Source organism: Bactrocera dorsalis, chromosome 4 (genome assembly GCF_023373825.1).
Source record: "Bactrocera dorsalis isolate Fly_Bdor chromosome 4, ASM2337382v1, whole genome shotgun sequence".
In the NCBI taxonomy this organism is placed as follows: Eukaryota; Metazoa; Arthropoda; class Insecta; order Diptera; family Tephritidae; genus Bactrocera; species Bactrocera dorsalis.
This window is the reverse complement of record NC_064306.1, coordinates 52,502,740-52,524,379: the sequence shown is the minus strand read 5'-3', so window position 1 is coordinate 52,524,379 and position 21,640 is coordinate 52,502,740. Positions and strand designations below refer to the sequence as shown.

Sequence of the window (21,640 nt, the reverse complement as noted above, 5' to 3'; positions counted from 1 at the left end):
AGCTCTTCAAAGCTTTCAAAAGAAGAATTTTACAATAGAAAGAAATCACACTGAGAAAATTTTTTTTAGAAAATTTAATGCACTATAACGAATCGCGTTGTAAAATTTTTTTTAATTTTTTATTTTTTTTTTCTTAATTTTTTTTTATTTTTTTTTGGTTTTTTTCTTTTTTAAATTAAATCACGATGCCTTTTAATATTTAGCTAAAAATCGTGCCATTGCAGCAATATTTTTTTCTCCGCATATACCTTTATTTAAAAATATTATTTCGAAATTTATTTTTATTTGCACCCTCTAATGCACATATTATACCCATTACTCGCATTGATTTACAGTTATATTGCTAGTGACATTATCGCCTTGCTGCCCAGATTATTTAGCATGTTGTTTGACTATATTGTTGTAAAGTTGTAGCTGTAAATTGTTACAACAATCGTTAATTGTTGGGCAATTAAAAGAATAATTCTCAGTTTTATATGCGTTATGTCGGCCAGAACTCACCTTTATTTATGAAATTTGTAATTTATTGCAACTTTATTGGTTTTTAATTTATTGTGCAATTATTTAAAGCTGCCGTGCTAAAACGCTATGCTAATGAGCGTGTTGTTTTCATTTTCACTTCACTTTTAATTTTTTAACGAACGCTGTCGGCATCGGCACTTTTTTAAATTAACGGTATTTTTTCATATCCCTTATGTATATACATATTCTGCTTGATAATAATTTTTACTAATTAATATTATATATTTTTGGGAAAATGTGATATTTATGATAAGAAATGCTTGGGCCGATAGAATATTTTAATTAGTTTAGTTTAGTTAGTTTTAACTTTCGCATCCACTAGGAACCAATAACAGATGACCACATATTTGTATGTATTGTTTGCTTTGATAATTAGTCACACAAAATAAAAAAAAAAAAAAATTAAAAAAAAAAAAAATTAGCTTATTAAGATATGTATCTAAGATTTTTCAGTTATTCTTACCAAGATTCGAAACTTGGCATTATAATTCTTCGCCAATCATATCTGACTTCAGGTTAAGCTTTTATCTTAAATGACAAACTTTAATAATACCATCAAATCAAATTTCACCCGGACTGAAGCATTTAAATTGAAAGTCCAAATCAAATCGATTTTTTTCGTGGTTGGCAGATCTTTCTTAATGTTGCTGACGATTTTTTTACCAGGGAAAATATTTGAATAAAGTTATTTTTTTGAAATTTTGTGTTTCCAAGAGAGGAACCGCTACGGTATTACAGAAGTATTTTGAGGAGTCCACTTTATCACTCACATAAGTATTTGAAAATGTCTGTTAATGGCGATAACATCAGAAAAGTTAAAGAAACATTGCTTGAAAATCATCGTGTTGGCAACAGAGAGATATCAGAGGATCTCAACAGCTCATATATCGAATCAAAACATTGTGGTTAATGTTTCAGTTATGAACTGTTTCAATGCTAGATTCGTACTTAAATACTTAATTCTCTTACCAAACCGGAATACCAAAGATACAGCTCTTTAAGTTTTTGAATGGACACTCTTCATAACCGAAACATTAACTAAAAAAGAAAATAGTCGAATAGCGGACAAAAAGAGATACTTGAGTGAGGACGCTGAATTTATCAAATGCATCATGACTGGCGACAAACCGTGGGTTTGTCGTCGATGCTGTCCAACGATTTAATGATTGGCACTCTAAAAATTAGTCGAAGGCTATACCTGCCAAAGCTTATGTCAAATGTGCGGAAAATGGGATTAAGCGTTAGCTTGCTTGTACTGACTGATGACAGATAATTTTTAAGTCAATAATATATATTTGTAATTTTTTTATCAGCTGGAGTTACATATATTTAATGAGATGGTATGATCTCATTTCTATAATACACTCAAATTCATTCCTTGACTTAATTCGACTTAAGATCGTAGGTAAATAGATTTCTTTACTTTTTTAACGTAATTTAATACTGATATATTGCAATATAAATTTATCACTCCACTTCAAATATTTATAAAAGTTTTATAAATTTTTTATATTTGCTTAACTCTAATTACAATTTTTCATTTTCTTTTTATAATTTCAGTGTAAAAAATTACGTATTTGTTTAAAATACGTTATTATTTTTGGAGCGGGAGGTTTATAAAAACTATAAGATTTATTAAGAAGGAATTATAAATAACAAAGGTGAGTTATTTCCTAAAAGTTACATTTAACTTCATTCTATTTTTAATTAAAAAATATATAACATATATTGGAGACTCAAACTCTTTTAGGTTAGTTATGGTCTCACCTTAAAGCTATTCAATTATTTACACTTCAAATGCTAATCCGTTTGATTTAAAAAACAAACTTCTCCACATGAATTTTTTGCTCAAAATTTACCCGAATTTTTGGTTCTGAAACTAGATTTTTTTCGAGGCAAAGTACTTATATCTTTCATTATCTGTTCGCTGTCTTCTGAAAAGTGTTCGTAATGTTGCTTTCAATTCATTTATGCTCTCAATAGTTAATATGTTCGAAGGCGGAATTAGGAAAGAAAAAGGTCAAATTTCTAATACAGTCTTATTTGAACACTTCATGTCAAAATTATTGTAGACTCTGTTAAATCTAGGAGCTAAGGGTTCCCATATAAATACATTGGGACGAAACAAATATCCGAAAATTGTAAATGAAACGTAAAATATTTAATTATTCATCAATATTTATTTGATCGCCTTCAAAGTAATCCCCTGCAGATGTAATACACTAAGGTTAAGGATTTTTCAGTCCTCGACATAATTTTCTTAAGCACTTTTTGGGATGGCCTTCAACTCCTTCAGCAAATTTTGTTCTATCTCTTCGATCGACTGAACACGGAGTTCCACGGAGCAGCAATTTCGGTTTAGGAAACAAGAAAAAATTACACGGAGCCAAATCGGATAAATATGGTTGATTGATGGTATTCAGTGCGTTTTTGGCTTTAAATTCTGTCACAATTGTAACTCGATGCGATGGTGTATTGTCCTCGTGGAAATTCCATGAATTTTCCTTCCACAATTCAGACCGTTTTCGACAGATGTTCTCACGCAAACGCCTCAATACGACCTGATAGAATTCCTTATTAACCGTCTGTCCCTCCGGAATAAATTCATTATGCATCAAACCACGAATATCGAAAAAAGCATAGATCTTGATGTTTGAACAGCTTTGTCGTGGTTGTTTTGGTTTTGGCTCGTTTTTTCTCTCCATTCCAATGATTTTTGACATGTTTGCATATCAAATTCATAAACCTATGTCTCATTGGCAGATATAATGCTCTCTATGAATCCGGAATCGGAATTCGCACAATCAAGCATATCCAAAGAGAACTTTTAACGTTACTCTTTTTGAAAGAAATTCAGCTTTATCGGGACGAGTCGAGCAAAACCGCGTTTCATACCCAAAATATCCACCAGAATCTTTTGAATGAACTCGCGAGACATGTTTAGCTCTCCTGTCATCTCTTTTTTAATATTCTTATCAGTTGAAGAGGTCGAATTTGGACCAGAATGAGGCATGTCTTCAACGATCTTTCTACCGTCTTTGAAGGCTTCATACCACTTTTAGCTTGTGTTTTTGATAAAACGGAATCACCGTAAGTAAGTCTTTTCCAACGTTCGCAACTATTCCGAACACGAAATTTGATTGGAAATACAAAATTTTAGATGAATTCTTCAAAAAGTACGTTTACTCTATATTTATCTACAGAATACTAATTGTTTTACTGACTCTAAGTAACCATTATTCTAATTCTCATTCTGGTAATATTTTTCAAACTGGAAATTTCCCACTAACATTTAATATTTATTTTACGAAGCGCCTACTCCACTGACCTCCTTCCACTGCAGTGGAAATTTCAGCTTTTCCGGATTTCCCAATAAACTTGTTGGCGCTATTAATTATTGTTGTTGTTGTGCCAACAAAAGTTGACACTAAAATGCAGGCGACAGGAAATTAACATGATTTTTCAGCGAATAAATAGTTAAGACGAAACCCAGAAGCCAACACAACTTGACACTCGCGAAAAGGAAAATGGAAATTAAATTCTTGCAGAGACGCGAAAAATATTTTTTTCCTAACTGCAGGCGCAGGAAAAATTAGACTCATAAAAGGCATTTAGATCATAAAAATATTAGCGATGAGAGGACAACAAGTTGTCGCTAAAAAACTATTGCCGTTGTTGTTGCTATTGCTGGTATTTGCTGTTGCAATTTCCATGCAACGCATTGACACGCAGACACATATACATACATATGTGTGTGGTTGCTCGTGTGGTCGCCGGCGCAAAAGTGGAAGTGGCTCCCGACCGCACTGACACACTTGTCATGGCAGCAACTTGTTGTTGTTGTTGTTGCAATCACTGCGAGAGAAAATTTCCATGACGTTGAATAATACAAACACCAACAACAAAACCGTAAACATCACCAAAAGCAACAACAGCAGCTACAACAAAAAATACTAACAACAACAACAATGATAGCAGTAGCAGCAATGCCTGCGCATCGGGCAACACATCGTCAACACATTGTTGGCAACAAATCGCCGTGGCGCAGGCGCAGTAGACAGCCAGCGCACCTTGGCGGCCAACAACGCTTATAATATGCCAACAAGCTGCCATGCAAGAGTCCATTATTGGAAATTATGCTAACGGATGCGACATTTTTACGAGCAGCAGCGCTCTCATGAAAGCACACGCACACATCACTCACACTTGCCTCCATTTTTATTTACATTTCAACATATGCACATATATTAGTTTGTTTATATGTGTGCGTGTGGTGCGACACAGAATTCCAATTCGCTGTGCGGTGACGCTGCTTGACAGCCTGAAAAAGTTGTACATCGTCGCCGTCGTCGTCGCGGTCGTAAAGTAGCTGTTGCAATAACCTTGAGGCATGTTGTGGAAGGTCAGTGGCAAATTGACTAAAATGGAAATTTCGTCTGCGTTGAGTTTTTTCAGCGCTCACTTGAGCTCAGATTCTTTCCTGTGTTGTTCCCAATTTGGCCGCTGATTGCAACAGTTTTAATTAGGTGTACGTGTGGTTGTTGGTCACTTTGCTTCTGCGTGGAAATTTACAAGTTAGTCTTTAGTTCAATATCGGGAGTGAGAGTTAAGCCAGAATTTAAATTAATGAATGAACGAGAATTAAATTAACTTTAATGTTTTAGTTTGGTTTCATCACCGAAAAATGTTGAATTCGATTTCAAAATGTTAAACAAATATCATTGTTGACAGAAATTAACAAAACCTAAAGAACATAAAACGATCTACAAATTTCCGTGGATATTTTAACCATATTTGTGAAATGTTTCATCCTTAAACAATTATTCATGCTTTCATATACATATTCACATTTGAGGAATTTTTACGAAAATTTGTTAAGTTTGCAAGAATACCGAAAAAATTAAATGAATGAAAAATGGAAAATTCAAACATTAGCGACAGATGAAGTGGGGGTCTCAAAAAATTAGCTTGCGACTATACCCACGATTCCTCCACTTCCTTAATCTGGAACTAAAAAAATGTCTCAGTGTTCTGCGGAAAATTAGGAAAAGATTTTCCGAAAAGGCGGCTGGCTGAAAAAGAAAAAAATTTTGTACCGATTTTTTTTACTATTTTTGGCGACCGCCTGAAAATAAAATTGTAAAAAATTTAAATTTGGGCATATGGATAGTTCCAGGCATATAAAAGTCTGTAAAGAAAATTATTAAAAAAGCTCAGTTAAATCAGTCTAGGAGAAGCTGAGAAATAATGGGTATAGTTTTCAAATAAAAATAGATTTAAATACAATTAAATACTTGTATGTACATAAATGATCAGCGTGATGAGCTAAGTGGATTCTCCACGTCTGTCTAACTTTCCGCCTGTCTGTATATATGACGAACCTCAGTTTGGTATATCATTCTGAAGTTTTGCATATGTTCTTTTATCCCCTTGTAGTTACTAATTTGTCGGAATCGTCAATATAATTCTACTATAGCTGCTATACAAAATTATTGTAAGCGAAAATTTAAACCAGACGATTTATTTCAATATTTAAGTTAGTTTATTCTGGTAGGCCAATAGCTACGCATAGACCAATTTTGGTTCTTTGCGATAACAGATGGAGTTCAGTTACTACGTCTTGGCGCCAATTTTAACAGCAGCCTCACTATCGATACCTCCTCCTCATACCGTGAAGAGCCCAGATGCTTACAGTGTAGTCTTGTCAATGCAGGACAAGTGCCAAGATAGGCTCTATTGTTTCCCTGGTGCCTTACACTATACATTTTCTGCAGTCTTCTCGATTTGCCAGCCTCGTTCTGCGGGCGTCTGTCGCCACCAGACAATGACCTGTTAGTAATCTCATCATGATCCTACAGTCTCTTCTCTCAAGTGCCAATAAGAATTTTGTATACTGCTACCTGCCATCGGAAGATTTCTATAGGTCGACTGGGCGGATTGACCATTACTACTTCCTTTATAGCTGATACTTACCACCTCCTTACAGCCTGGAAAAGCACACTGAGTAGGTCTTTCCATGAGACCTTGAAGTTGTCCGTCCACTCTCTACTACTTTTCCGTATTAGACCGGGCGAGGCGGAGCTTTTGGATAATAGTTTCCTAAGTCTCGCCACCTGGTGGGTCTTTTTCAAATCCACTATATAAGGCTTTCTAGGATCTCGCTTTATCCTGCACACCAACTTCTTGTAGTCCCTTAGAACATCTTTATATTCGTTCCACCAGTTATCGCTTTATGCTAGCTTGGCCCAGTTGAAGCATTCTCCCAACTTCTCTAGACAACCGTATACTAAAATCTATTACGCATAGTTATTAGTTACTGGTCACTGACAACTGATTAAATAGTCGTAACATGTTGAATATTACATATTCCTACTTACTTATAGAAATGTAAACATCTTAATTGCCCACGGTATTTTGCACTGCCGGACGCCATAGTTTTTCAAAAATTTAAACTCAGAAATGTTATATGGGGTAGTATACTTGAATACTGAGATCAGTTGCCATACGCAATACAATATATTTGTTAGAGTATCCTTGGTTAATAAATTGACAGCTATTCACTATATGTGTTGCATAATAGACTTTCCAAATATTTATTTATATATTGTATATATAAGTAAACTTCAAAAACTTAGATTATAATTTATCCGCAACCAATTGAAAAATAGTTAATCCAACACGAGAAAGAAATACAAATAATACACAAATCGCTGCAGAAGTGCGAAACCGAAGCGCACTAATTTAAGACGAGATTATTTCATATGGGTTTTTCAAATTAAAAAATAACTGTTGTTCAATGATTTTTCATTATGATAATTCTCATTGCGTTTTGCCATTTCGCTTGCGGCGAAAAACGAACGAACAGCATAGCAATTACAACAACAATATGCCAAAGCCCAGGCAACTATGCAAGATGGAGTCAGCGAAGCAGCAAATTATTTCGCAAAATAATCGCAAATATGTAATATGTATGCTTTTTTGTTGTTGTTGTAGTTGCTGCTAGTAGTCATGGTATGGCAAGATGTTTATGAATAGAAATATTTTTGCTTAATTTAACGCTCTTTTGTTCAATTCCATTTTGTACTGTTTGCCCAATCCCGTAACTGGTGATTCGGTCAGCTTGTGGTTTTTGCTGCGCTTCTTGTTGTTTTTGTTATTATCATAGTTTTTTTTTTTGTTATTCTTGTTGGTTGGGCAGTTAAGCAGAACCATTGGTGTACTTACTTATATACAAATATATGTACATACATACGTACCTTTGAATGAATTTGTTAAATGCAGCTGTGTTGAAGCCAAATTATGAACGAAAAGCACTACATAATAAACACATTAAATATGTAGCTGAACATACCTATTTACCCATTAATACATACATATATACATACATTTCTTTTGCTTATGTGCAGAAAGCATTGACTTTTGAATTCTTGTGTTGATAGTAATTGCATCGCATACATTTTTTTTACATAAGCAATTTTTTTTAAATATCAATTTTTTTTTTGCAAAATTTTTTATAAATAAATTAGAACACGCTACTTTAATTAGATTTTGGTTGCACATATGCAAAATAGTAATTACGAATGAATATGGTTAATTATGTGGAGTTAATAACAGGTGGGAGTGGCAATAATGTCTGCTTGAAGTTAACGGCAGCTAAAAGTACTTGCACTGACATTGATAAATAGCCAACAAGACTTGTGTTATGCATTCTTTCAACACATAATTAGTTTGGTTTTTGAGACAGTAGCGATTTCGTAAGCGTTGAGTAAGAAATTGTTAATTTTTTATGTTTAAAAATAAAATCCTGTATATATTATGTACACTATAATGGCAATTTTCGAGTTCGATCATGATGTGTGCAATTTTTTGATTGCCCAGCAGATATATGTACGTTCTACTATAGAATACAAAAAGGAGCTCGATGTATGGGTGCCACACAAGTTATGCAAAAAAAACTGTATAAACGAGTTTCCATCTACGAATCGTAACCAACTCGGTCAATTTCTGAAGCGGATGGTTACTGATAATGTGGATCATTTCAACTGTAGTTGTGATCGATTCGTAGTCAGTCAGCGCAAATCAAGTCCAAGCCAGGATTGACGGTGAGAAAGGTTTTGCTAGAGATTTTAGTAGAGTAAGCAGAGCAGCTATCTTACAGCCAACTATTAGATCGGATTGTAATAGGACACACATATCGACAATGACTCGCCGAAAGCTCTGAAAGCTTGGTTCCTTTGCATGTATAGTACAATATATAAACGGCCAGAGTGCTTTAAATTTGAATATTTTTCTCTGCGTTAAATAACATTATCATTCAATTTCGTGTAGCGTTCAAAATTTACGTTTCATATAAAACGGCTATATTTTATTTCACGTTTTAAGTTTTCAAAATAGATAGAAATATTTTTTTATTAATTATTTTATTATAATTTTTTTTAATTTTAACTCTAATTGGCCAAACAATTTAAAGCCACTTTATTAAGATATCAAAACAGGGAGATAGTGCTGCCCCTTTGGCAAGGTCTTATACGTACCTTGATATTACTTTCCTTTGTTATTTTCCAACCATTTGATGCCCTCAACGAAACCACTTATCTCCTACCTAACTTAGACAGCTAATTCTTTGTCGAAAACGATAACTTAAAAAATCACGATTGAGCAATCATAAATCCATTTCAACATCGACTTAGCTGTTCTAAACCTTTACTATTTTTGTACGATCAAAAAGTAATCCATGGCGTATACTTGATACACAAAGTCCTTCAAACCACGTGCGTTCATAAACATAAATATAAAATTTAGCAATAATGTGTACAAAACAGCTGCGAAATGAAACTAATATCCACACACCCATGCAATTTATTAAGTATTTATTTAGCTATAATTATTTTGTGGCGCGCACTAAATTTCCGTAGATAATCTAGAAGTGTCTGATGTCAGTCAGCCGCTAATTCGACCGCTACAATAGAGACGGGTGTGTGCTCATTGACCTAAAGCAAAAGTTCTAGAATAACGTAACAATCGGACATAGCATTATACTCGTTTATAAACATACAATGAAAGCTAATAAGATTTACAAATTGTGTGTGCCAAATGACCGCAGCGCAGTCAAAGCATTTAATTATCATTCTATGTCTCTATTTTCTTTTCATATCTGCTTGTCTGCCAAAGAAGGCTACTCTTTGGATATATTATATACTAGTATTAGTATTGTATCATAAGATTAGTTGTATATATGGTTATAAGTTTCCTTTTTCTTATTTTTATTGTTTATGCTCTAATGAACTTGGGTTCAGACTAAATAAAATCTGCACTTTTGATAGCTGAGTGCACAGCCATAGCAACATTGGAGCTTATATAACTATAGAACTTCACTGAGAATGAACTGAAATGTAAATTCAGGATATATTTATATAAATGATCAGCATGATGACCTAAGTCGATTTTGCCATTTCCAACTGTTTACATATATGTACATGAACTAGCCCCTCAGTTTTCGAGATATTTATTGGAATTAAGCACATGCCCTTTTTTCTTCAAAAAGCGGTTCATTTGTCGGAACGGCTGATATTGGACCACTATAACATATAGCTGGCATACAAACTGAACGATCGGAATCAAGTTCTTGTAAGCAACTGTTTGTATTTGTGAAGTGTTTTATAGCTTCGGTGCATCCGAAGTTTTCACTTTTTCTTGTTTTCATATTTAGAAGTACAAATGGAAAGATTTTGTCCTACAAGCAAGTCAGATTTTTAATTTCAAAACGCTAAGCATTAATAAAGTTAAAATAAATCATTTCCTTAGTAACTTCTATCATATGAAATTTTAAATTAATTTTTTCGCCGCGCGATTTTTGTATAATATTCATTAGGATTGCAATAGCAATAACAATAACGTAAAAAATCACATTATTTTTCCTTATGCCTCTTGCTGTTCTTATTTAATTAACTTTACGGTTGCGCAGCTCAGTTCACTTTGTAATTAAATTTCTGACCGCAAAATAGTCATCCGGTGATTATTATGCTGTTTTTATTAATTTTGCTTATTCCAAGTATGAATATAAGATGAAAAAGAACTAGGTCAATTAGAAGCTAGAAACAATTATTTTTAGTGGTGTATATGCTTATATAGACATTATTTTCAGATTAGCGTGCTGAGGGTCTTACGCGTGCTCTTGATCTTAAATAAAATTGTTAATTGATTATAATGACAAAATAATTGCGCTAAACTTCATGTATTTTCTGTTCTTAAACTATTATTACTTATAGTTTTATTACAAATATTTATATTGCCTTTTAATATAAAAAAATATATATATGTATATGACGAAAATTAAAGGAATATGAAGAGACCACTTTTTATAAGGCTATGAGTTTTTCAATCAGAACGCGTCTATTGCCTCGAGAGACACTTTTTACTAGCTTTTTAAAAAGTTCTTTGAGCAAAATTGATAGAGTGTACACAATGCTGAAATAGTGATTTGAGGCTGCGTTTGTTTCCTCTTGTTACTCTTTTTACACTCGTTGAGCAGGAACATCATTTTCTAGCTACAATCGAAAGTATTTCTTAAGACGGTTTAGTTTCTTTTCAAATTATTTTCAAATTGTGAACACAAAGATTGGAAATGTTTTCTTTCCTCCTTTTAGTTTTTTTGATTGTTTCCGATACAAATAGCCTAATGCCAGCTCATATCTGGCTACGCAGACATCCTTTCCTTTTCTGTCTAATAACTGGGAAAATGATTTCTAGTTGATATTTTGAATTCTACTCTGCCACCATTAAAAATAGCGAAACGTTCTTCACAATACTTGATCTTTAGATATTTTATAATGGCTAGAACTTTGCTAGAAAAATGTCCTTAAACCTTCTTATGGAGAATTTTATTTTCGTACCCTTTACCGCTGCATCAATGTTTTTAAATATTTTCGTATGGTCGTTATATCGGGGTTAGTGAACTCGATTTTAGATGGTGTTATCGTAGAACGCAATTTTGGCACGTCAATCCAAGATAAAATCTTGTAGTAAACCGTTGGCTAAATTTGTTTTCTCTCAGAAACGTCTTTAGACTCTTGTTCACAAGTTTAATAAAAACCTCGACATTTCATATTGCTACCACACTGATGTTTGTTTTGTTTGAATTTTATTCGATGAAAATATCAATCAGTTACTCTGTAGCTGTTGTTTGATACAGACAGGGAAGTTCTTAAGGTAGCCTATTTTCATGACTTCTTTGGAGGGTGGTTTTTTAAAGGAAAATAAAAATTAATTATCTTAAATATTTAGAGTGTTTTTGTTTATATATTGATAATATAAAAAAAATGTATTTGAAAAAATGTAATACTTTATTACTATTATTATTGTCACTCGAATTTGGAGCCTCAAAAAAAATGCACGTGGGTGGCCCGAATGATTTTGGGTCTTGGTGTTATCTGAAATCAAATATTCTCGATTATTCTTAATCTATAGACATGTCATTCTGATCGGAACTACTGAAGTTAAATTTCAAGGATAAATAACAAAATGGCGACTTTGAAAAAATAGTCCTTTTATTTTAGCAAAGAAAGGGTTGTAAACTAAAAATTCTCGTTAGTTCTGAGAACTATAGGTGTTTATAACAGCTTGTTAAAATTTGAAAACAAACGGTTAGAACCCGGGCTGACCAGAAAAACAATGTTTTGAGAAAAACGCGTTTTAAATTCAACAACTCCGAGAGAGAGGACTCCGAGGCGCTCTAGGAAACTCGTTATAACTCCCGAAATATTTCGAATTTCTGTCTGAAATTTTCACAGTATATTTTAAAGACATTGTACTTTCAAATGAAGCAAAAAAAGATGTGTTCAAAAAGTATCGTGAATCGTAACTGACAGTTTTCTTCGATTGCAGGGGCGTGGTGCATCAAGAGTTTTTGCCACAGGGAAGAACGGTCAATAAGGAATATTACCTGCAAGTTATGCGCAATTTGCGCGAAGCAATCCGCCAGAAACGCCCAGATTTGTGAAAGAACAAAAATTGGCTTTTGTACCGCGATAACGCCTCTGCTCACACATCGTTGCTTGTGCGCGACTTTTTGGCCAAAAACAACACACTAATGATGCCGCAGCCACCGTATTCCCCAGATCTGGCCCCCTGTGACTTTTTCTTGTTCCCTAAACTGAAGAGGCCCATAAAAATATGACGTTACGCTTCTCTTGACGAGATAAAGACGGCATCGAAGGAGGAGCTGAAGAAGATAAAAAAAATGATTTTTTGAAGTGTTTCGAAGATTGGAAAAACCGTTGGCACAAGTGTATAAAATCTCTTACTTTGAAGGGGACAAAATAGATATTCATGAATAAATAAATAATTTTTGAAAAAACACAAAATTCACGATACTTTTTGAACACACCTCGTATTGCAAGCCATTTAACGTGCTATGATTGTTAATGCAGGCAAAAGTCTATTACTGGCTGAAGAGATTTTTGCATCCTAACAGAAAATTTTAAGCTTGCCATGTAACTTGTAACACCAGAAGAAAACGTCGGTCTTATAAAATATATATAACGGGTTTTTCAATAGGTGCGCTACAAAAGTACACCGATAGGGACAGAAAACGACTTCATATATTTCCCCGCTCTTTTAAAATTTCTTTTCATCAGAGCGCTACGTCCAATTTATGGTCGTCATAATTGGCCCGTCAGATCAACAATTGAGCGTCTAGTGGACACATTTGAATCCATAGATAAATTACAAAATGATCCCGAGGCAAAGTGAGACAAAGAAGTGCCCCTAGTATCGAGAATATTGCTGTCGTTAGCACATCAATTGAGGAAGACCCAGTCTCTCACATGTCATTCTCGAGCGTTGGGCATTTCTCTGATGTCATTGTGACAAATTTTGCGAAAATATCTTGGTCTACATCCTTACAAGATCAAATTAACACAGAAACTGAAGTTGATTGTCCACCAGAATCGTCGTATATTCACGAATTGAAAATGATCCGGATTTTCATCGAAAAATCATCTTCAGCGATAAGACTCAAAATATGCATTATTGGTCAGGCAGCAATCCACAAGTACCCAATGAGTCACCATTACATCCCGAAAAAATTTCGGTTTGTTGCGGTTTTGGCCAGGTAGCATCATTGGACCGTACTTCTTTCGTGATAATCAAGATGCGCAGATTTTGAGATATCGACATGAAATTTCGCATAGGTCTTTTCCTCCCAAAGAATCTGCTAATTTGTTGAAACCGATATCGGACCACTATAGCGTACAGTTGCCATACAAACTGAACAAGCAGAATGAGGTGCTTATAGCGAAAACAGATAGATAACAGATAAATATATATATAAATTTTAATTATATTAAATTATAGTTTCTTCACAACAACTTCATATCTCAAACTCACCGAATTATTATTCAATTTAATTAGAAATGTAAATCAATTACATAATCAGTATATTCGATTGAAATAATCATATAATCGTCTTACGACATTATCGAGACTACACCTAATATTTACCGTTAACATAACGAATCACACAAAAAAATATTACAAAATCGCTGAAATGCACTTTTACGAACAAAACAACAACAAGAAAGTGAACAAATAAAGTGGAAAAAATGCAACTTCAGCACCGAATTTGATGCGCAACCAACCTTAAAAGTCACTATTGCGCCGGCGCAACCAAACCATATGCCATACGCCATAAAGATAATATTTTAGTTGTTGTTTTATGACGCAGCGATGCGGATATGCATTGGCGGCCAGCAAGGCAACGCTTCAGCGAAACGCTCTAATGAAGAAATCAGTTTAAGTGGCTACAATGGATGCGCTTGCCCGGTGAAAACACAAAGACACTCACAACAACAACAATTTAATATCATTAACTATGCGCGATTGCAACAATACAAACCGTACCGGTGTGTATTGGATGTAACGGCAATCGATGAGGCGACAAAATTAGCATAGCGCTGCATTGGTTGCAACGCCGGTTTACAGTTACAGTTTGATTCGTAACCGCGGCAATGTTGGTGGCAAGTGAAATAGTGATGATATTGATTTGCATTAAAAGTTTTTATTGTTATGCTTTTGTTAGGGGCGCGCTATGTCTTTTGTTGTTGTTGTTTTTGATTGCTTTGTGTTGTTGTTGTTGTAGTCGCAATGCGACGCTGAGTGCCGCTGATGACTTTGAACTGCATTTTTGTGGTTGCTTTCCGCATACTTATTATTCAATTTAGTCATAACAACAATAAAATCGTTACTGTTGTTGTTGTAAACTATATTTATGCATTTTTTATTGCTTTTGTATCGATCATGATCGCTAAGTTGGCGGTAGTGTAGTAGAAATGGCATGCCATTTGCATGAATCCCCTGATAGACCTGCAACGCCTATTTGTTCCTTTCCGCCAGCGGGTTCGTTGCTTAAGTCTTTTGTTCGCTGCTAGCGAAACGGGTTCGTTCCAACAGTTCAAATGCTTGTTGCGCTGAGCATTCGCGTAAGCGTTAGAAAATCATTGATTGCTAAGCAAAAACAAAAGCAACAATTAGAAAAAGTTAAAAAATAGCAACAACAACAAAAAGTAACGGCCGAAAAAAGCAGTAAAAGCAAAAACATTTAGCTACAAAACATAGTTGCTGAGCACATTTGTTGCCAACATTTGCCGCTTTCGTGTACATCCGCCTTCAGTTTGCGCCGCAGCTACATCTGTAGCTAAACTCTCTACGGAATTTTCCCAAAACGCATGCACAGCGAGCGCGCGCGCCTGCCAAAAGCGGCATTTCTACGCGGTTCGCGTTGATCGCCACACAGCGCACGGCGCGCGGCATGCAGCTGCCGTTGTACATTGGCTTCGATCTTCGATTTTTTACTTATGATAAATGCTCATAACCTATAAAGTCGCTGCGAAAAGTGGGTCAACCGTGCTGTTGCTGTTGTCTTCCCTTCGCGCGCCCGCGCAAGCTCTGTGCCTTGCCGCACGGTGTGGCGTTGTGCCTGCGCCGGGTGGCATCAGCGTCGAGTTTGGCTGTCGCCGCTGCCTGCCGGTGCCGCTGGCGGTGTTCATTAATCAAGACTTCTTCATCATATTTATTACAACAAGCATTCGCACTGGCTTTGGCATTGGCTTTCCGCTCATCGGTTCATTGGTTTACTTTTTGTTTGATTTTTATTTTTGATTTTTGTTGAGTTTTTGTTTTGCATTCATGTAACGAATATTTCTGTTTGAGTTTAGCTATCTTTGTTTTTGATATTCGAAATAATAAATATGTTTTCTTATAGATGGGTTACCAATGTGGCTTTGTTGCTCGTACGATGGAGCTGCCACTACGTGCTTATAGTTACTAGCAAGTTTGCGAATTGTAATTTATATCGGCATAGTGTGCTTAGCAAAGATAGTAAACACAAATAAATATAAATAATATTTTTACTATGATTTGTAGTGAGAAGCAATGCAGCAAAATTTTTTTTTTACCAGAAGTGTTTCTTATAATAATACTCTGCAATATTCAAAGTCTATTTTAAATTTAGTAATCAGAGATTAGATCTAAATAGAATTTTCATAGATGGTATGTGTTAAAAAATTTATGAAAATTGAATACAGTCTTACTTAAAAAGCTGAATATCTCGAGAAGTATTAATGAAAGCGATTTTGACCTCGAACCTTTTTTATAGCAAATAAAATTTCCTACAAATTTGCCATGTAAATTTTTTCTATAGCCCTTGTCATTTACGAGATAGATACAAAAAAAAATGCGAATTTCTTGGAAAAATCAGGTTTAGAGCCACGTACTACCTCGCCGGTGTGAGTTACGACTTTGTTGCATTGGGCACTTTTGTAGAGTGAACAATTCTGAGAAATATGCGTCTAAAGTCAAAGCGATGCCATAAAATACCTCTGATCTGTAGGAATTTAAAGATAAAAACTCAAGATTGTAGTGTATTTTCTATGGAAAATTTTTACATGCCTTGCTCCAGTTCTTAATGTTGTATTTTTCAGAGAATTTTTTTTAGGGTATTTCCGAGGAAATTTCGTGACGGGATTGGAAAATATTTATAGTTCAAAAAAGAAAATCGGCCTAATATATATAAGCCTATATTTATCTCGATTAGTCGTAGGTGATACAAACAACCATTAGGTGAACAAACTATTATACTCTATAGCAACAGGTTGCCAAAATATAAAAACAAAAAATATATATTAAAATGAATTCCAGTATGCTACATTAAGTTGAAGGTTAGAATGTTCCGATCTTGAAATACTCGTATACCCCAATTTGGTCGATAACACGTGTAAGCTGCTGACCTTTTCAGCAGATTGCTTTTTTAAAACAGTCCATTTGTTGACATTAAAGTTCATTTTGAATGTTAGCTTGTATGCTGTTACGTTCCAAGCTAGAAAATTTATTGTGAGAATATAGCGACGCTTTGAATAATAATCAATATCAAAACTTGTCAGATAAAAATGATTCCTTTTCAAGCACTTAGCTGGCATCGGTCAGTATGTATGGCAGCTATATGCTATAGTTATAGTTGTCGATACTAACTGAAGAGAAGCTTCGTAGATAGGAAAGTTATGTCCAAAATTTCAGGTAGACATCTCAAATACTGAGTAATGCATACTACATATATATACAGACAGTTAGACAGGACTAAAACGACTCAGCTTATCATACGGATCACTTATATATAAATTTCATTGGATCTCCGATGTTTCTTTTAGGGTTTTACAAACTTTGTGGCAAACATAATATACACTTTTCGGGGTTAAAAAACACCAAATAGGCAATTGAATATCCTTTCTGTACAAATTATTGATGAATAAAAAAAAGTAATCCTTGCTTATTTTAAGTGCTGAATACAGTTTTTGACCACCGAACACGATTCTCATTTAAATTCGAAGTAAAATAGCATACCGAGTGACACTGTATTTTACTTTAATCTAGTTGACCTATTGTGAGCATATAGAATTATTCTAATATGGATGCAGAATAGACCAACATTTGGAAGGAAGTTGAGGTTAGAAGAGAGAGAGAGAGAGAGTAAGAAATGAATAAGGTCGTCTTCTTTTTCACTTTGGTATAGTTTAAATCACAAAGAACTATAAAAAGTCTGCAGCCAAGTTCCATAAATACCAGAAGTGTGTCTTGTAACAAGAGCCCTACTAAAAAAACAAAGCTATAATAGGGTTTTAGGTTAGAAATGTTTTGCAACTTTGCATTTTTCTTCAAAAAACCTTTGGAGATTCAGTAAAACTTTCAATCTTCGAGCGATCATTACAAGAATTGATCTTTTGACAGCTGTTACTTGATTTATACTCAGTTTGGTTTGCCATATCATAACGAACTGACCGACTACGAAACACCTTTTGCAAATTGTTCAAATTTATTACCAAAATCATTCACGATTTATTAATTTACTGAAGGAAACTTTTGGTGAACGCATTGTCTCGCATCTGAGCCGCTAATATTGTGCGACTCAACAACTTTGCAATATTTTTGGTGAAGTTATGTGAGGTCACTTGTCTACGCAGATAGGCACGAGACAATCTACGCCTTGAAATTCGGTACGCTATTGCTGACTTATGCCCCAAATTGCGGCAAAAAGTAATCATAAATCGGGTTCCTCAGATGGAATTTATTCAACCCAGCCGCAGCAATCTCTTGACCAAATCATTTTTGAAAACAAAATGGCGGACCCTTATATTTATAAAATAGCTAAAATCTTGACCACAACATTAAATTATATTGGTTTCATTTCCTCTTAAAAACTACATCTATAAAAAAAAAACATTTTTTATATTAAAATTGGAAAATAAGTTTAAAAATACAAAAAAAAATATTTGCTTACCAAACCTTTAAAAAAGTTTTCCTATATATTTTATGCAAATTTTCTAAAATTAATATGCCTCTTCCTGTGTAGTCGCAACTTGCCAAACGCATATGCAACAGCGTGCTTAAAAATAACCAACATGCAACATGCGTTTACACATTGGCGCCGCACAAAAATGAGAGTTCGCCGGATGAAAGGTATTGGCGCCGTGCCATGCCAAAATATTTCCGAATTTATTTACATTTATGTATATGTGCATTGGTGTTGCACTGATTGTGTGAATGCGCTTTGGCCCCAGCAAGCCACTGCGCCTGCGCAGATTCGCGCTGTTGCACACGGCATGGAAAGTGAAAGCGTTGCGCTTGTTCGACGCTTATGCGCTCGCTGATTGCACTCCAATTTTGCATATGGATTTTTCCGCTGCGCGGAGATAATAAAAACGTGCACACACCAGCCTACCCCCATACATATGTATGTGAATGCAAGCACATGTTTGGGAACCAACAAAAAAATATAGCTCGTTGTAAGCGCAATAACATGCTTGCAACTGTGGCAGTTAAACACCAGCGCGCTTAATTGATTTCTTTCTTTCATTCCGGTCGGAGTTTTCGCGAGTTTAAATGTAGTTGTTGTTATTTTTGTTTTGTTTCAACACTATTTTTATAAATCTTTCGCTTTGCTTTTCTTTTTTGTTGCCATAAGTGTAAAGCAGCAATTCGTTTTAATTGCCGTCGAACTGCGCGGCTAAGCTCCGCTTGCATTGTGGCAGGTTAATTGGTGTGGCAGCGTTTCAGAGTCGACCGGGGTAACGCAATACGCTAACGAGCGCGCACCAAAACGCTGCAAATACATACATACACCAAGCGCAATTTATGTGCGCACATGTGCAAACATATGTACATATAAACACACATGTAAATATGTGTGTGTGTGCAATTAGATTTGCAAGCGCTTTCAGTTTCAGGATGTGAGCGCATTTGTTGGCCGTAAATCGTTGCGAACTTTACACCGCGCCGCGCTGCGCGTCTGATTTGTCTCATTGCCGCTGCTGGTCATTTGCTCGCCTGGCAGCTGGCATTTTCGCTTAATGTGTTTATCGACATGTCAGTCAATTTTGCCGGTGATTATCGCATTGATTTGCCACAGCGCGCTAAGAAAAATGCAAAAGTTTTACGTTTCACTCAAGCTGACGGCAGGCATTCGCTCTTATGTGTTGGCTCGTGATTGCAAAAACAAAATCTTAATGAAAATAAAAAATATATAAAATGAAAGAGTTTAAGTCAAGAAAGCGAATAAAGTTTGTGTAAAGTGTAGCAATTTTTGGGTCATTAAGATATTTCAATGTGGTAGCCTCGCAGCTGTCTCATTACACCACAATTTAACGCCAATAATGCGCGCATTTTGTTGGCTTGCAAAAGTTTGTGCAAATTTATGCATTTTCCAGCTGGTTTGTGTACAAATACAAATTTTTGCAAGAGATTTTTATTCTTGATATGAGTTCGTTTCAAGTTTATTACAAATTTTTATGGTCTATAGAACGTGATTCGAGAAAGAAAGACAAAGACTGCAGAAGTCAAATTTATTCGAAATGGTTTGGTGGTTTATAAGTTTCCTCAGTTTTTGAGATATTAATCGAGATTGCATACATTCTTTGCTATCCTAGAAGCTTCTCATTTGCCGGAATCGCCGAAATTGAATCAACAGCTTTTTATTTGGCAGAATATCTTCACGAAATTCGGCCTAAATTGTTCCAAGGTCCCAAGGCAAGGTTGCAATCTCCGAACATATTATTCGGGCCGTACCATACAGCATGTAAATGTCATACAAAGTGACTGATCAAACTTAGAAAACTGCTAAGTATCGATCAAAATGCAGCATATCGACCCAACGACTAGAGCCAGCCAAAAATTTATTGAGAAAACTAACAATAACTTCTGCCAATTCGCCGGATTCGTGGAAAGTTTTTCATTCCAAAGTCTGGCGTTAGCTGGACAGTGGAGCAGAAAGTGTTTTCCACTTCAGCTTGAAAGACACTACAGTAGACTGACAGTCTGAAATAAGAGTGAATTGAAAGCTCTTGACAGAAGATTGCAACCTTTTTTTTTAACTTTGATTTATCCATGAAAAAGCACATTGTCCCTCTATCGCTCTCCTCATCTACCTCTCCACTATCCCTCGGAGGTGTGAATGCGCAGAAGATGTCACTAAGAATTGGTTCAGTCGATATGAGAAAGGATTTTGGATTGTCACTCTCTGGGATCCTTAAACTGACCGGTTTCCATAAGTCTGTATGCCATCCCAAATGCTTCAACCTTAGTCTGATGATAGCTGGACGGTAGAGGAGAACGTGTTTGCCACTTCAGCGTGAAAGACACTATAGTAGACTGGCAATCTGAAATAAGAGTGGATTAACACTTGAACTGCGATACATCCATGAAAAGGCTCATTTTTCCTCTATGCCTCTCCTTCTCTGTCTCTCCACTATCCCTTGGAAGTATAAACGTGCAGAAAATGTCACTAGGAATACATTCCACGACGCAGTAGTTTAGATGATGTAGGAGAGGATTTCGGATTGTAACTGTCTGGGATCGTTAATGTGTCCGGTTTCCAGAAGACTGTATGTCATCCCAAATGCTTCAGTCTTAGTCTGGTGATAGCTGGACAGTGAGGCAGAAAGAGTCAGCCGCTTCGAATCCGTTTCGTAGCGGTTCACTCGCAGTGAGAGTCGATTTGGATTGTCGCTCTCTGGGATCCATAATATGTCTGTATATATGTAGAATGGCACATTAAGTGTCATCGTTGGTGTTGTACGTAGTGCATCCCAATGATACCAATAAGAGCCGCTCGTTAAATACTTCCAGCTGTTTAGCGAGTATGGCTTTTCTATGCGTCCTCCACCAGACAAATCCACCATAGAACAGTATTGACTTACCCAAGATTTCGTAAAGCAAAAGCATAACTTTTTGTGAATCCCAGATACACATGGTCTAAAGGCAACCGGTGTCTTCGGAAATGTTTCTGTTATACACGATTCGTTTCAATATTTCAATCTCATGTAATTTAAACACTTTTTGCAACTTAAGCTACGAGCTTCTGACCATATATTCAATACCCTCTGATAACCGTAATAGGAACGTAAGGTTATGTTAGGTTAAGCAGGTAGGCCAATAAGCCACGCAAAGACCAGTTTGGTATTTTACGATACGAGATCGAGTTCAGTTGCTATGTCCATGAGAAGTAGTTTTCCTTTAGGATGCCTACGCTTGACGCGAATTTTGACAGACTCTGCGGCCTCACTATCGATACCTC

At 35.4% G+C, this 21,640-nt stretch overlaps 1 protein-coding gene across 1 annotated transcript in view; it reads left to right on the top strand.

The window, feature by feature from the left end:
• LOC105224355 (AF4/FMR2 family member lilli) overlaps positions 1–21,640 on the top strand; it is an 87,934-nt gene that overhangs the window by 21,197 nt on the left and 45,097 nt on the right. Inside the window, exon 2 of the mRNA XM_049455808.1 lies at positions 2,083–2,183. The gene's annotated coding sequence lies outside the window, so the exon portion shown is untranslated. The remainder of the gene's footprint in view (positions 1–2,082; positions 2,184–21,640) is intronic.